This window comes from Agelaius tricolor, unplaced genomic scaffold, assembly GCF_023055355.1.
Source record: "Agelaius tricolor isolate 1412-34295 unplaced genomic scaffold, bAgeTri1.0.p SCAF_4, whole genome shotgun sequence".
In the NCBI taxonomy this organism is placed as follows: Eukaryota; Metazoa; Chordata; class Aves; order Passeriformes; family Icteridae; genus Agelaius; species Agelaius tricolor.
This window is the reverse complement of record NW_027269264.1, coordinates 36,257,897-36,275,067: the sequence shown is the minus strand read 5'-3', so window position 1 is coordinate 36,275,067 and position 17,171 is coordinate 36,257,897. Positions and strand designations below refer to the sequence as shown.

Here is a 17,171-nt window from a genome sequence, read left to right as displayed (position 1 = left end):
CTTTGGCCACATGAATCTTCTCCCTACCAGTGGCAAGCAGCATCTCTGTATTCTTCCCAAGCCACCTGACCCTGCTTCCACTGGGCATACATCTTTCTTTCTTGCTTTATCTCCTAAAGAAGATCCCAAGCCAGCCTCCTGCCTCGTTTGCTTGACTTCAGACATTTAGGAATTGTCTGCTCCAGTGCCATTAGAAGTTGGTCCTTAGAAGGTGGTCCTTAGAAAGTGACAAATTCTGATGGACCCCAGCATCTTCCAAAGATTTTTTCCTGGGGCACTTTTCTACTTATTCCCTGAGCAGTCTGAAGTCTGCACTCCTTGCATCCAGATTTGAAGTTTTGCTGGCACTTTCCTCCTGTCAGCAGAGATTTTAACTTGATCACTTCATGGTCACTGTGACCAAGACAGGTGCCAATCAACATTTCATTGAAAACATCCTCTCTGTTGGCAGGTAGCAAATTAAGGAGGATATCTTTTCTAGGTGTGTCTCTTACTGCCTGTATCATGAAGTTGTCATCCAGGTGTTTTAGGAATCTTCTGGCCTTGTTTGTGCCATCTGTTTGGTGCTCCCAGTTAATATCTGGAAAGTTAACTGAAGTCTCCCATAAGAACAAAGGAAGTTGATTTAGAGTTATCATTTAGTTCCTCAAAGCATAATCCATCAGCTTCATCATCCTGGCTGGGAGGTGTGTAGCAAACTCCCACAATGACATCCACATTATTTGTCCCTTGCTTCCTACCCAGAGGCTCTCAACTGCACCATTGCCAGCTGTAAGCTTGGTACATTCCAGCCCTTCCATTACATATGATGCCACCCCCCTGCCTCTTTTGTCCTGTGTGCATCTCCTGAAGAGCCTGCAGCTGCCCAACAGGGCACTCCAGTCTCAGGACTGATCCCACCAGGTTTCATTTAAGTCAATGATATCAAATCTGTGGGACTGAATGAAAGCTTTGAGCTCCTCTTGTTTGCTCCTCATGTATTGATAGAGAAACATTTCAGGTGTTGTACTTTGTAGCCAACACCTCATGAAGCAGATCGAGATAGCCCATTAGTGTTCATTTCCTCAAGTTTTGACACACTGTCCCCTGATTATCACTGGTGAGCCAGGTATTTTCCTTTTCTCCCTTCCAAGCCAGTTTAAAGCTCTGCCAATGAGCCCTGCTAGCTTCTGTGCCAGAGCTCTTTTTCCACTCTGAGAAAGGTGCAACCTTCCAACCAGGTGTTGGTAGAACAGGTGCTGAATAGGTCATCCCATAGCCATAAACCTCAAAGCTTTTCTGAAGATACCAGCCTCAGAGCTATGTGTTGATCTGTGGGATCTGCCTATCCTTATCAATAATTTTCCTTGGAACCAAAAGGATTGAAAAAAACACTCCTGTGCTCCTGATCTTACAACTAATTGTCCTAAGGCCCTGAAATCCTTTTTTATTGCCCTTGGACTTCTTTTTCTCATCTCATTATTACCAGCTTGAAGAAGCATTGATGGATAATAATCAGAGGGCATTACTAGACCAGAGAGTTTTCTAGTAATGCTCCTTACCTGAATCCCTGGGGGACAGCAGCAAACTTCCCTGTGGGTGGGATCCAGTCAGCATATCAGGTCTTCCACCCCCTCTTAGATGGGAATTACCTCTGACAACTACCCTTCTTTCTCTCTTAACACAGGAGGCTGCAATGCAGGGTATAGATTGCATTGCCCTAGGCAGCTCCTCTATCCCAACAGGACCTTGGTCCTCTTTGTCAGTAGGTTGTCCTTCTGGTTCCAGGGCTTCATACCTCTAGTATAAAGTACCACTCCTACTTGTCACTGTCTAATTTTTAGGAGGATTGTGGTGGTTTGACAGGAAATGTGTTTTTTGGGATGCTGTGTTTTGGGCCAATGGATATTCAGGCTTTAATATTGGCATTTAACCTGGCCATTGGGACATGGACACGCCTCTGAGAACATGGGGTTAAAAGCAGAGCTCTCCCCTGGGAGGGTCCTTTTGGATTTCCAGCGGGAAAGAGTTGGGGTCTCTCCCCCAGCCCAGCTGCTGGCTGGGCAGGGGGAGGGGAAAGCCATGAGGCCGGGAGAGGTAGGCCTGAGCCCCGGGGTGGAAGGGTGGGAGAGAGAGAGAGAGAGAGAGAGAGAGAGAGAGAGACACCGGGAGCCATCGGGCAGCCCCCCCTGAGAGACCCAGCCTGGGACTGTAACCTTGAAGCTTGATAAACATGGGCCTGTGCCGGCAGCACGGCTGGGACGGAGAAGAAGCGGGGGGTGCAGCCGGCGGCTTGTAGGAGCTTTTAACCCCTTTTCAGAGAATGAGAACTTTACAGATCATTGACCTCTCCTGGAAGATAGAGTGGAAGATGAAGAAGGAAATGTGCAAGTGTGAGAGAGGTCTGGGCGAGTGAGAAATAGTGGAAGAATAAAGAACCCTAGTGGGAAGAGATGATGGAGTGGATTTTGCTGGACTCTTTTTGTACAGCCATGGACAGAACCATGTTCCTTGTGACACACAGACTGCATTCTAGGGGGAGGCAATGGCCACAGAACCAAGAGGGTTCAGTGTTGGTGCCCCTCGGCCCCAGGAGGTGAAAAAATATGGGGGGGACAGGTGTCCCAAAGGAGAGATTGTGGGGACAGGTGTCCCAAAGGAGAGACTGTGCCTTTTTTGAATCGGGACAGAGCACCCTTAAAAAGACAACCCTAGAAGCAGCTCTGGTCCGTGTTCAGTGGTGAGAGCACTGGACATGGAAGGAAGAGGTCACGACGGCAGATGTACTCCGGGCAGTGCCACGAGTGACACGGAAACACACGAGGCTTCAGCTGTCTTTCCAGGGGAAGCCCATGGTACAAGAAGGACTCCTCTTCTCTTGATGAACTGAGAATTGATTATTTGAAGGGTGGTTCTGGACTAAGAGTTGGTGATTTGAGGAATAGATGTATTGTGTTGGAAATTTGGTGGGGGGAGGAGGAAATGCATTTGTAAGGTTTTCATTTTCCCTGTGTGTGTGTTCCTTTTTATTTGTAGTTGTAGTGTAGTTAATAAAGTTTTGTTTTCTTTCTTCCCTAAGTAGGAGCCTGCTTTGCTTATTCCTGGTCACATCTCACAGCAGCTACCAGGGAGAGGGTATCTTCATGGGGGCACTGGCATTGTGCCAGTGTCAAACCATGACAAGGATCCTTCCTTCTAGTATGGGCACTGACCAGTTTCCAGCCTACCTGTTTAATACACTCTCAACTAGCTACTTTGCAATAAATCCATGGGTCTCTGGGCTAGTATAAATCCCTATCCAGCTTGCTCAGGACTAAAGTCCACATGGAATTGCATAGACAAAGGATAAAAGACGAGAAGCGCTCTTTACCACATGGAGACGAGTATCCAGTTCATTAGCTTGAGACAAGGCACTTCTGGTGGCAGCGACAACCCAGGCAGCAAAGAGACCAAACCACACCTGCCGTAGGGTTTGATACCCCAGGTGATGGGGGCGGGGAAAGAGGACCGTGGCCAATGAGATAACATTGGGGAGGGGTGAGGGGAGGGACCACCCGTGGGACAGACCACCAGGGCATACAGAAACCAGGGGGTTATGTGAGGGAGAAACCCTGTGAAGGGGAATATACCATCCATGTGACCCAATAACATTTTTTTCAACACCCGGTGCAAACAACTAAATAACTATTTAGTGCAATACAATACTACTTGACAGGGTTCTGGGTCCATCTGGCTCTTAACTACAAAGGAAATTCAAGATTCCTGTGTCTGTAGTGTCTCAGAGAGCAACCTGTCAATCTCTTGCTCTTTTTTCAAGTTCCTTCACCTGGCGAAACAGCTATTCCCAGGCCTCAGCTGGGCCCAAAAGGGCAGGACCCTTTTTCTCTCTTGATCCACCCTAATAGCGTTGAATCTCCCCTGGTTCTGCCTAGCTGCAAGCAGGAAGTGCAGAGCCCTTTTTAATATTTCAGTGAAATAGAATCAACTCAGGAACTTTATAGAAGTGCTGGTATTAATTCAGGAGTCTTCATACCAGGAGGTATGAAATGTGCCTGTCCCTCCTGACTGTCAGTCCATGAAAGAGTTAGATCTTCAAAAAAAGAAAAGAAATCACAACAAAGCTCTGTTCAAGATAGCTCAGCTTCCAAAGACTTAATTTTCTGAGACAAGAGAGCAATATGTTGACATGTTTTAAACCTTATCAGTTTCGTTACCATTTTCACTAATTAGTAAAATAAATTTTATGCTCCAAGTTGTGCATTAGTCAATCAATATCAAATAAGGCTGCCAGAGAAATTATTTCAGCTCTTGGACACATCAGTTACACCTTTTCAAACTGCAACAATTTGAATTCAATTTTTTTTAATTGAAAGTTTCTTCAAAACTGAAATTTCTGAGAGCCTTGTTTTTCTGATATTCACCAGAATAGTAGAAGAACCATTGTGCTGCTATTTCATATCTCTTCAGACACAGACCATAAAGGACAACTGAATAAAGAAAGAAACACTGATCACAGGGAAATGGTTGGGAAGATACACTGGGGAATAAGCCAGCTTTTTAAGTATATTAGACTTTAAATAGGAGTACAGGATGTACCAGTTTTTTGGTTCATTGATCAAGAAGTAATTACATCTGTCTTGACCCAAAGGATATTTATGTATTTTTCCAATGAAATTAACATTTAAAAGAATTATTTCCCCCAGACAAAGCACTTACTTTTATAATGAGGCTATTGACATATTTGTGGTTTACTTGTGCACATTGGTGTTTCTGTGCTGTTGGAGAAGGTTGGGGATGCTCTGTCCCTGGCTCCGTCCCTGGCTCTGGCCCTGTCACTTTTCCCCGTGGCAGGCACACACATTTCTCCCCATGCTTTCATTCAATCAACAGAGTGCATTTTCATTTGCATTTCCAGGTGAATTTGGTGTTTTCATCAGTTTAAGATTATTGCTTTTTAAGGGTAGGAAGGTTTTTACTCTAAGCATTGTGCTAATGATCTAAGAGTTGAACTGGGCAAGGGGGCTTCACCCAGGAGGGACAACTTTATGTTCAAGAACATAGAGAAGAAATAAATGGACACTGAACATCAGAAAAAGATATTTAATTGATACTATGTCAGGCCCTGGGTTACAACACATTTTGCATAGTATAGGGAATAGTTAGGCATTAGCATAAAAATGGAATATAGTATGTAGGTGTTTGACATTTCATATCTCTATGATGCTAGGAAACCCTTTGCTGAAATAGTTTAATAAGCCAGAACTAATATCTCACTTTCCCATGAAAGTGGAAGAACATCTTCCTGCTAATATTGTCTGGAAGAGAAATGGTTCCCCTGAATAAATCACAGGACATAGCACAAGTGGAAACTATAGCCACAATGCTGTCAAATTGTGAAATGCAAAATAGTTTTTTTGGGATTGGATTGTTTGTTTGTTTTTTGTTTGCTGTGTGTCAAAGGTATTTGAGGTACTTCCTCAAAGTAACTTGCCTGTACACTTTGTAACACATGCTGGAATTTCTTCTCTCCTCCACCCCTCTTATTTCACCCTAAATTCAAACCTGTTGAGCACAATCTTTACAAGATATCATATTGTGATATTGTACTGTAATATTATAGTACTACATTGGAACTTCTATTGTGTAGTTAAAATATGTGTGTTCAAAAGATACTTAAATTAATTTATGGTAGAAAAATGTGGTAGATTCGCAAATTGTCTTGTGATTCACGTTGTCATCATTGTTATAGCATTTATAGGTTTTTTTAGACAAATATCTTTCACAATGGTATAACAGCATAAAGTCAGGCTGCTCACAGCATCACTTGTTTGTTTATTACTTCAAGGGATGTTTTAAAATCTTATATTGTTTTACTCAAACATTAGTTTCTTCAATCCTCTTGGGAACCAATGCCATAAAAACCAACAGTGCAAACAACATGCATGACAGAAAATGAGAGCATCTCTGTGATTAGAAACTGACCTAACAGCTGCTCTGACTTACAGCTTTTCATTACCTGTCTTTATAACAATTTGTATTTTATTAATAACTTCTAAATTTTTCAGAAACCTGAACAAGTAATACAGTGTTTTCCAAGATATATTGAACATCTACAAACACTGCCTATTAAGTCTGAACTAATTGTTGTCTGCTGTCTTTGCCTGAGGTCTTACCCTATTAATTCCAATAGTTATAAGCTTTAGGGGTTTCCTTTGTCCAGGCACCTTTTTACTTGATTCTTACTTAATAAACTGTCTAAGGTCATGTGCTATTATCAGTCCCTTTCTAACAAAGCATCTTTTTCTCTTCTAGCTTTTGTCTGGCATAGCAGTTTAACACAAGTAGTATTAAAGTAGTTTCAAGGTTTAGCTGCTTTGACAGACCTGTCTACATCTACAAATGACTATCAGGTTTTGAAAGACATAGTTCATGCACATCTTCCCTTAAATATCACTGCCATCTGCACTTTTACCGTCCAGGTACAAGAAATTGTAATATTTTTTCTCTTCTTCCTTATAAATGTCACTGCCTTTTTTGATGAAGTTGTCCTTGCTCACTGCTGGTGTGGCATCAGAGCTGGGCATGCTGCCCTGATCCCAGTTGCAGTCCTGCCCTGCTCTGGGTAAGGCCACTGATTCCCACACAGCCCAGACAGGAGGAATGAGCTTCTGGAATGCAGCTACTGCTATCAACCACCAAACTCCAGGCTGCCATCATGGCCCAGCCTTCAAGCCATGCTGTGTATTTAAGAGATAAGGGCTTAGTAGTTCAATGCATTCCCCTAGTTTTAGTCTTTCTGCTTGAAGGATTTGCAGTAAAGCCACCACTTACTGCCAATATTGATTGACTGTTTTGATACTGATACTCACTTAAGATCTGCTGCTGCATAAACATAAACTGTCACAAAGAACCAAGGAGTGTCAGTCACCATCAGCCTGGGCTAGCTGGTAAAGAGTAAACTAAATGAAGAAAATTGTGTATCCTGACTATTCAGTCTGTGTGCTACCCAGGTCTTCAAATAGCATTTAAATATCCTGGATATGTAAAAATAAAGTATTTCACTTGGGTGTTCAGCTGGGCAAGCTGATTTGTGCCAGTTAATTTAGGCACTTGTTTAAAAAATCTCATGCAACTTCTAGATAGAAATTGAGGAGGTGGAAAGGGGGAAGCCAATCAAAGCCACAAGACTGGCATCTCTGTCATGCCATTCCATTGCCCTTGTGTCAGAGATCTGTTCTTCTTGCAGTCATCTCAAGTTGAACGTCCTGAGAAGGCAATGAAACAAGACAAGCACCAGCCTTGACTTTCTCCATTTAACAGGAGGTTTTACTGGTGCAGATCAGAGGTGAATTCACAGTGTCTTTCCAGGCTAGCTGCCTGTCATAGATGGCTTCATAGTTTCACCACTATCATTGTTCAGCTTCTGAAAGAAAAAAAATATTTGCAGTTATGTTGCTGGATGAGGTTTCCAAAAGTATTCAGTCATGAATCCATTCAGTCACGACTCACATCCCACTGGCTTTTAACTATGTGTAGTGAGAAAAGAAAGCTAAGAGTCCATTGAGGTTCTTTAAATTCCCAAACAAAATAAACCTGATTGACCAAACAGGCTGTACTGGGAAACTTATCACCACTTTTAAAGAGATTTCTTCCATCTCCCAGCAGAATTTGAAGGGACACTGATTTTAACTACATTTGGCAAGCTTGCATTTTTAGCAGAGTACCTTCCTTAACATGAATAGTCATGTTTACAAAGAAAAGCTGTTTCCACTATAGCTACCAGACCTCGAGACATCTCCTCTTAGTCAAAATAGGGGCCACTGAAGAAATCAAGTGGATGAAACACTCAGATAAAGCTCTTTTAATACACTTTACAGTGGATGGATCACACTATTTTGTATGTTAGTCATAATATTTCCCTCCACACCAAATAAGCATAATCTTAAGAAGTAAATAAACGGCAGCATTTTCACATACATCTGTTGCTGTACAAAAATGAAACCAGAATATATATTGAATTAAGTTAGCTGAGTTTCAAAACATTCCACTCTAAATCTTAGTCAGATGCTTTGCTGTGTGTCTTAAATTCCTTACTAGTTCATTCTTCTGCAGTTCTTGTGTGTTTAGATTATCATTTGAAGGGATTTAGAACCCATCCCTAATAACATACCTGTATGTTTTATCCCGCTACCTTCAGTATTAACAGCCAGGTACACACCAAAGGTTTGCATTTGGCAGGAGCAACTGTGCAACCAAATGAGTTTTTTAGAAATTTACAATAATACTAGGCAATGGTAATAAATCTACTGTTACATATATGGTTTATAAGAAACTTAGAAGTAGAAACTACTATACAAAAGAGCATTTTCATAAATTTAACAGGAACTGCAAACCCAGCTTACACAGAAGTTTTGAAAGTAACTGATGTGGTCCCACATTCACATAGCTGTTGTCTGTTGAAGCCTTCCCTCAGCAAAAAGAAAAATAAAATTGCTAGCTCTGTTGTCTTTAGACAGCATTTCATATTATTACTATATTATAGTTTGGAATTAATAGGACTCTTAAATCCCTAGGTAAAATACAGAGTAATTGTGCTTTCATGACCTTCCCTGGCAATGCCAATTATCCAAGCTCACAAATTCTACATGGGAAGATCATAAGTTCAGACCCCTGCCGTGCTTATGAAAATGAGTATTTCCTCATTGTATGCTGCACAGAGGAAACATACGTGTTTTGTACTAGCATCAACAGAAAATCTCTTGCTGCACACAGAGACCTTCAGGAATGGTTAATTTAAGATGCTGTTCTTGAGCTGCATTAAATTTGAGCTTAGCTGTTTCTGCTTCAAAGTACTGCACATCTCACTGACTCCTCCTTTGTCACCTACACAATTTCTTTCTGATTCTCTCTTTGCACATTTTGACCCTTATGGTCTTTGGCTGTAGCAGAAGAGAACCTTCCTGGCTACCCTGAAATTTTATCTTATCAGCCTCTTTCTGAACGAAGAGGATTTTTCTTTCTTTCAAACCAGTTTAGATTAAATAGAGCTTGTTTGCACTTGCCAGTTCAAGTTCTCTGCTTCTCTGATTGTTGACTACACTAAGCAGGACCAGGTAGGAGGCTCTGTCTAATTTAAGATGTTTTGATTTATGTTGTAAACAGTAGACAAAAGAGCCTAACATTTTTGAAGAAATTACCCAAGGCATCTTCTTGTATCTTCTTCCTATGATGCTGCACAGAATTAGAAAAAACTCTGCAAGAGGAGAAGTAACTCCTTTTGATGACACAGAAAGAATGTTGCTCTTCACTGGCACATATGTGAGTATAAAGATGAAAAATCTTCAGCCTAATTTCTAATAACACATACAGATGAGGGGAAAAACTCACAGAACTGTTATAGTTGGCACACTGAACTGGATGATACAAAGAGGGAATATTACAACACATTACGTATGTGCCATGTGGCTGCCTTGAGAGTAATGCTGGGTTCTACCGTTTTGACTCCTGAGCTGCAGTTACCACTGCAGCTTCTGAACCTCACAGCTGTAGATGTTTGAATTTAGCACAGAGGAGGGCTGTCAGGGTTGTGCGATGTTTGACAGACTGCACAATTCATGTCAGGATTTTCTTTTTCTGTACAGTAGTTGCTAACAAGAACATAACAACCTCCTACTGGTTTTCTGCATGTTTAGTCTCAGAACAGTAGGAAGACATTGATGAGTGATGAGTAGAAGCTCCTTTTCTATCACTCTGAAACTCCGCCACTGTACCTGGACTTTAAATTATAGGACAGCATTCTCCCTGGCTCATACCCCATGCTTGATGGACCTGCATATGGGTACAATGTAAATGGGAGAAGCTGAACAGGAGACAGAAATAAGCATTTCCCATGCTATGAGCTCATTAGCAATGTTAAAAATGTCTGACATGATTGTACCTTGATTTTCAGCACCACCACTCCCAAAGTTGTCAGTCACTGAAAAATGAGGGGATGGGCATTTTTACCTACCTAGGAAGCCTCAGTAGTAGAAAGTCTGTGCAATTCTGGTGCCTATGCAGGAACCATGAGGCTGCTTCAGGATACAGTGGCAAAGCATCTCTTTAGAAAAGACAGAAGATTTCTGTCATTAGGAATGGGGCATTCAGTGACAATCAAGAGATTGTGTATAGCCACTTTTGGAAAGAAAAAAACGCACATAGAATGTTGGACAATGTAAATCCAGGCAGTTGCAATAGCTTGGGTTTGGATTAAGGCCATTTCATTTAGGGTTTGGGGTGTGGGTTTATGGGTTTTTTGCCACCCAAAGCAACTTACTTCTGATATTCAAATTGAAGAGAATCATTATTTGCCCCATGCTCTGAATTAATCAAATTGAAGGAAAGCAAAATTGTTAATTTTTGTCCTTTTTTCCCCACTAGAGAACAAAACATAAGCTACAGCTGTTCTGTTTTCAATTTTAATATAATTTTAAGTGTAATTTGCCAATAACAATTATAGGCTGACTAAAAAAGAGCAGTGTCTGAATATTACCTGTAAAGTCTAAAAGTCTCTTTAGGAATACTCAACAATCTTTTCATTTATGCATCAAAATTTTGCCAGAGTTTTATGAAATAAGATGATAATATGGAGTTTGGAACCTTTGAATTTCTTTGGTGACTGCAACTAGTGCTAATAACAGATTAGTACCTCTGAAGGCTGCTCTGAAGTTCCTTAAAATCCCTAGGAATCTGGAGTCTATAGGTCTTGGCAGTGGTGTTAGCTGCTCACACTGGTGCACGACAAGATTGCAGAGTCAGAGGAGTGGACCAAGAGAGACCCTCAAACAAAACCTCTCATCTGTAGGGCTGAGGTTAAGAGGATTTCTTTCCATGGCCAGACCAGAACTAAGCAGGAAAATGTGGTACCATTTTATGACACGGGTATTTTTCAGCTTTCCCTACAAGAAAAAAAGAGCAGAAGGATTTTGCTTTACTAGTGAAACTTTAATGGTTTCCAGTGGTTAGTTGAAAAATATGCAAGCAGATGTGCATCTCCTTTGTGTTACAGTGGCAGTTGGAAATCTGGGGTTTAAGCATTGAAACCTAAAGGGAGATTATCAAAAGTTCCTATTCTGGAAAAGAAAGATAAATGAAATCTCTGCATCTAATCATTTTTCTTCATCAGTCTTGCCTGTGACTGAGATGACATTTTGAGTATGACAGAAATACATTCTGCTCTTGTTACAAGACTCTCTACTATAATAGACTTTGATATAAATCTCTGTTATCATGCTTTCTTGTGCCATTAGAACTCATGACACCCTTGTTACGACAACATAATTTACAATATTCCAAATTAAACTGCAGATAGTGCTGTAAAGGGATGTTCACTCTTGTTTTCAAGTACATTATGCATACATTATGATTCTGGGTTTTAGATATTTAACTTCAAAAACCAAGTTTCCATTTTAAATTATTGAACATTACTTAATTTTTCAAGTCAGATTCTTTTACAGTTCCAAGGGTCTACAGTATGATTTATACAACTCTTGAGAGTGAGTGGCATGAACAGCCTTATCCATGTCAGAATTTATCAAGTTCAGCCATTTGGATCTGGATTGCACCATATTTACATGTGTCCTAGATACAAGTAACTTAATCTGCAGCACAGTATCTGCTTCCAGGATAATATGGAGGTGTCAGGGCTCCATTTCCTTTGAATTACCATTTGAAAATCAAGCTCTTGCACTATCTCCCACTTATATGCTTCTCATTTAGGTACAAACCCTTAAGTCTTATTAGCCCTCTTTTGCAACTTCTTTATACTTAGCTCAAATGAAATCAAAATGTAAAAAAAGATAAATCTGTACAAGATCCAGGAGAAGGAAGAGAAAACCAATATACTTTTGTCTATTTTGAAAACATTACCCTAAAAATTTTGTTGGAGTGACAAATCCTTTTTTTTATAAATGCAACCTTTTAAGAATTTAAGGATTTATTATGAGTAGGAAAGAAAACTGGTACCCCCAAACCATTGTGCCTGAAGAGAGAAACAATAGTTTTAAAAGTCAGGGGAGAAATCTGCTTTCATTACTCCTAACTTTTCTTCTTGGGGAAAAAATGGGGAAATGGGGAAATGTTTCTGCTACTTCTTCATTTTCTCTTCCCTTTCTGTAACTGGACACTGAAAAAAATGTGAGGAGAAAGGAGCAGAATTTCACATGAAAACAAAACTTAGTTCTTTAAGTTGAACATCTTGTGGAACATCACCTCATGCTACAGAGTTCAGAGAGTTCAGCATGGGGAGGCTGCAGCACTGGTGTGTGAAACAAGCTAGGGAAGAAGCACAGTCACCCTGCATCATTTCTTAGCCTTTTGGGAGCCCAAATAAATAAAAATAAGAGTGAAAAGGGAAATAAACCACTGGCCACCTCGTTGGGCATTGCCATATTGATTTTCCTTTGCATATAAGTGCAAATTAATTTTGTATGTTGAATGCTATCACATTCCTCTTTGATTGTCCCCTCTGTTTTAGAGATAGAGGAACATCTCTGGATTGATTTAGAGCTTTTTTTCCTTTTTTGCAATGGTTTTATGAGCAGCTTTTTAAACACAGATGTGACAGATGAGGCATGGTCACCCTTCAGAGGTGCCTCTGCTATCTAACTCAGTTCACCTCAACCAGGGGCTCCGTTCAGACTCCACAGGCACCCTTGTTTTTCCTTCTTGGAGAACCAAGCCAGCTTCTCACAGAGCAGCCCTATTTGTCTTCTGTTTCATCTTTCTCACCTGGCTATGACTTTCAATTAGCAGATTAATGTAGTTGTTCAGAACTTCACCCAGGACCCTAGCAAGCTCATTAATTCCTTCTGAATTGGAGAAGGGTATAAAAATCTTTTAATCAAAATATGGAGAGGGAGAATGCAGGGCTGGTCAGGGCAGATTAAGGGCAGCACCCATTCCAGTTGGTCCCATCAATTTGCAGGCATGCTTGACCTCTATTCATCTCAGCCAGTCCTGTGTGGCTGTGCTGTGCAAGGCAATACAATATGGAAGTGAATAACAGCTTCTACCTGACCTCATCACTTTGCTCAGGTTGAGGTGATCTTAAACCTCCTTCAGTTTTGGAGGGAATTAATGGAGGGCAAACCTGCAAAGTCCTGTCTTCAGTGCCTTTCTTCAGTGTTCAGCTGCAGAAGAGAGGCTTTGGGACAAAATGGTGTCTCCAGCTGGCTGTAGTCTGGCAGGCACTGCGGCTGGCCAGCACAACCCATACTTGCCTTCATTGCTGAAGTCCCCCGTGAAAACACAAGGTAGGCAGTGAGTACTGCAGAAGAAATGGCATAATTGGCATCACTAAACTAGTTTAAAATATGCTGCAAATGTTTGTTGAAATATCCAAAGGGAGATTTATGCTCACCATCCATTCCAAAGTATGTATAACAATTCATTCAATGTCATACACTGGAAACTAGCACTTCTTTTTCCAAGCAAATTGGTCTGCATTCACTCAAAATATGTGCACTGCATACAATCACACAGTATCTCATAAACAACTCATTCCAGTGTGAGTCCTGTATGTTGAAAATTATGTATTAAACTTAATTCACTGGGTTTAGTGATACAGAAGACAGAGAAATTTGTTGAGGTTTCTGGCTGATTTTTCAGGTTAGTGGGAATGAGTCTGCAAAGACACATATGCATATGTCATACATATGTATATACAATCATCAGAGGTCTTGAAATGTTTATGAAAAGACACAAAAGCTTGATGGTTCACTTCCAAATCTGCATAATTTTCTTTTTTATTTAAAGGTCATGTTCTAGATCATTCCCAATCATAATCAGTCAACATAAGCCCCAGATAAGGACTGTCTGACAGCTGGATATTAGAAGAAAGCTCTTCTTCATGCATGTTTTAAAATCTTTACCATTAATCTTGCCAAGAAATCTCAGTTAAATGATTGTGGAATATTTCAGCAAAGCTATCCAGTGATCAGCAATGTGATTTATTTTCTGACAAGCACAACTTTATCATTTTTATCTGATGGTCATCACATCTTCACACAAAAAATAGCTCTCTTTTTTCTTTTCTCCCCTCTTTTCTCCCCAGCTTGACTACAGTGCAGATTTGTATTCTTGACACTCTCATCCCTGTTTGATGAGTTTTAGGAAAGTCCAACTGTCATTTTGTCCCCAGAAGCAAAGCAAACACTGCCTTGAACTGATAACAACACAATTTAGCTGCCCCATAAACAGTCATTTTAACTCCATGATATGTGGCTGCTCCATCAACATTCAAGCAATGGAAATGACATCATTATCAGGCAACTCTAGATGATGAAAAATGGCCTACATTAGGGAACACTGTGAACACAAAAATTCTTCAGCTATCAGTCATCGCCATTGTAATGTACTTACCTCTGTCTGTGGATTTAGACCTATGATGAGGCTGAACTTGCAAGAGAAAAAAACACACTTTGCAGAGTATGTTTGTATAATTAAACTGAAATATCTCTGCAGTTCTGAGGACGATAGTTGTGCAGAGGCCAACAAAAGCCTGAAGGCTAAGATATTTCAGCCACACCATACCATAAATGTAAGGATCCTCAAGGAGTATGGGATTCTGTAGCTGTTAGAAATAGAAATCTAGGGTGATTCTCTCTCAGGATTAAATTTACTATTTTGTATCCAAATTCTCCTGCAGATTTTTTGCCTACTATAAGGACACCATTACTTTGCAGAGGTCCTGCAGAAACATATTCTCTGTAGTCACTCCAAAGGTAACACCACAGCCTTGCCTGGTATGAGCCTCTCAAAACCCAACCTGTAAAAGGAGAGGGCTCCCAAAGGCAGGGGCAGTGGAGGTGCCTGAGAGAGTCATACTGAGAGGGCACAGCAGGCCCCAACCTCTCAAAGAGTTACCATGCAGTGGGGAGAAGAGTTAAGCAAGGAACAGGATTTCAAACTGAAGAGCTGACTCATCAGGAGATGCTGCAACTGTTTTGGGGAGAGAGGGTTGACTTCTGAGTAGCAGGAGCTGAGAGATGACAGAAGGTAACACTCTGAGATTCACAAACATGTCTAAAGCTGCCGTGGTGCTGCCCATAGTGAGAGCTTGTAGCTTGTAGGTGGGACAGAGGAAAAGAAACAGTGAGAAGCAAAGGGAAGATTGTTCTCAGAGCACCTTCCTGCCCAATGCAGGGAGCCCTGGAAAGACAGCCTTTTCCCAGGAGTTTTAATGTTAGTATCCCCATGTTGGTAAGGATGCACTGAGACCTTGAGAAACTCTGGGTAACTCATGCTTCTTGGGCATTACAGAAATATTTTAATTCCTGAGTTGTTTAGGGCACACCAGAGTACAGGACCATGGTATCTAGTAGACCACTAATGGAATATCAAGAGTTTCCTTCACCCTGTCTCTCACTGAGAGGCTTCATTTTACATCCATCTGTCCTGTTTCAGCTCTCCTTGCTCTATTAATTGCATGGGAATGGGATTAAGTCTCTAAATGTACCTTTCTATGACATATAGTGTCCTACACAGACCAAGGATATTTGAACACTCTTGTCCTGTAAGTGTAACCTCCTGTAATGGAAGGTTTTGTTAACTCTTTTCTCCTTTTCTGCCTTTTACATCACAACAAACCAAGTGAAGCTTGCAGCTCCGTAGTGCCTAGAAGTTGTAAGTAAAAGTTGAGCAGTCTTCCTCAACTGCTCTGTGGCTATCTGTGAAGGCACATAGTGAAAACTGGATAAAGGAATTCCAGTCTTCTGGAAGGTCAAAACTAGAGGAACTCCAGACACAGTTTTTCAAACTGGAAGGTTCTTGAGTCAAGTGATCACCTTCTTTCAAAATGAAAAGGTAAGAGAGGCACCTTTTCCTTTTCACAAAGATTAAGTGAAATATTTTGTCAACATTCTGTGCTGTATAAATATGAAGACACTACTGGCTTTCTTAGCAACTTGTTTAGGTGCCAGAATAAAAGATATTCACCCTTAGAAATGTGTTAGCGACATCTTCTTTAAAAAAATGAAATTATGAAAGTTTCAGACCAAGTTTCTTTCAGGTGTTTTCTTATAGAAACAACACAGAAATTTCAAAATGTTTCTCCCTCCTGAGTTCCTAATGGCTTGAATGGGACTGCTCTATGCTTATGAAGCCCAAGAAAAACATCATTTCTTTGCCACATTTTCCTATGCTTTATGTTCTTGGAGTCTCTCTACCAAAGCAGGAAATTACAAGAGAATTGCAATAGTCATTTGGGTTTTTCTTTGTTTAGTCTTTTCAAGAACATTTCGATAATGGTTTTTATCCCTGTGTTTATTACAAAAAGCTTGAGAATGTGATTCATAGAGGCTCAGAAGCTAGCACCTGAATAAAAGGAGATATATATTTACAGCACTGTAATTTCAAAGACAGTGCTACATGTGGTGAAATGGGACAAGAAGAGGTTGATACAGAATTTTTGCATACAGGAGCTCTAGCTGGGATATTGCTTTAGAATCCAGGGCAAGGACAAGTATATCCTGAGATCTTTGTCAACTCCAGGGCTTGGGCTCCCAAAGCTGAAAGGGACCACAGGTGACCAAACTACTTCCAAAGAAACCATTTTGTATTTCTTTCTCCATACTACATTTTTTAGTGCCATAAACAAGCAGAAAATTCTCTTCTGTGCTGAGAAAAGCAAAGACTTGTTTCTGCAGTCTTTACACACTGAGCTTTAAAACTGACTTTCCCTGCTTTTCATTACCACTGCCCTCAGCCATGTTGTAGTCTCAGCACTGCAGAGTGAAGACACCTCAGCCTCAGCCTCTGGTGCTCAGCCATATGTCTGGCCAGGGGTAACTCAGAGCTCCTAGGTATTACTGAGTGTTCCTTGTTTCTACCTTTTGGCTGCAAAGGAGACGTCAAGGAAAGACAGACTTGCTTCTCTCCTTAAAACTCTGAGCTCCTAGTTGTGACACTACTTGGGAGAAAGATTAAAGGGGTGGCTCATAGCAAGCCCAGGAAAGCTTTTTCCAGGGACTTGGATCAATCTCAGCCCCAGGGCAGAAGTACCACCGCTTTAGGGAAGGAGGTGAGAAATTCTCTGATGGTTATGGTTTTCAGCAAAGATGAGTAAGTGAAAGAAATCTAGACTCTAACAAACACCAGAGTCCGGGAGCAAGGAGAAACAGAGCAGTGAGTGTAAACAAGAACTGTCTGTTTAG

The 17,171-nt window shown here is 40.9% G+C and overlaps 2 long non-coding RNA genes across 2 annotated transcripts in view; both read right to left on the bottom strand.

Moving 5' to 3' along the window:
- Positions 1–5,065: 5,065 nt before the first annotated feature.
- On the bottom strand, positions 5,066–11,236 carry LOC139589151 (uncharacterized). The gene is made up of 4 exons (XR_011678949.1): positions 10,667–11,236; positions 9,989–10,078; positions 8,150–8,223; positions 5,066–7,402 (listed from the first exon to the last, which is right to left on the bottom strand). It is a non-coding gene; the product is annotated as an uncharacterized lncRNA (long non-coding RNA).
- Positions 11,237–12,269: 1,033 nt separating this feature from the next.
- LOC139589150 (uncharacterized) overlaps positions 12,270–17,171 on the bottom strand; it is a 78,998-nt gene continuing 74,096 nt past the window's right edge. Inside the window, exon 5 of the long non-coding RNA XR_011678948.1 lies at positions 12,270–13,246. This is a non-coding gene — a long non-coding RNA (uncharacterized lncRNA). The remainder of the gene's footprint in view (positions 13,247–17,171) is intronic.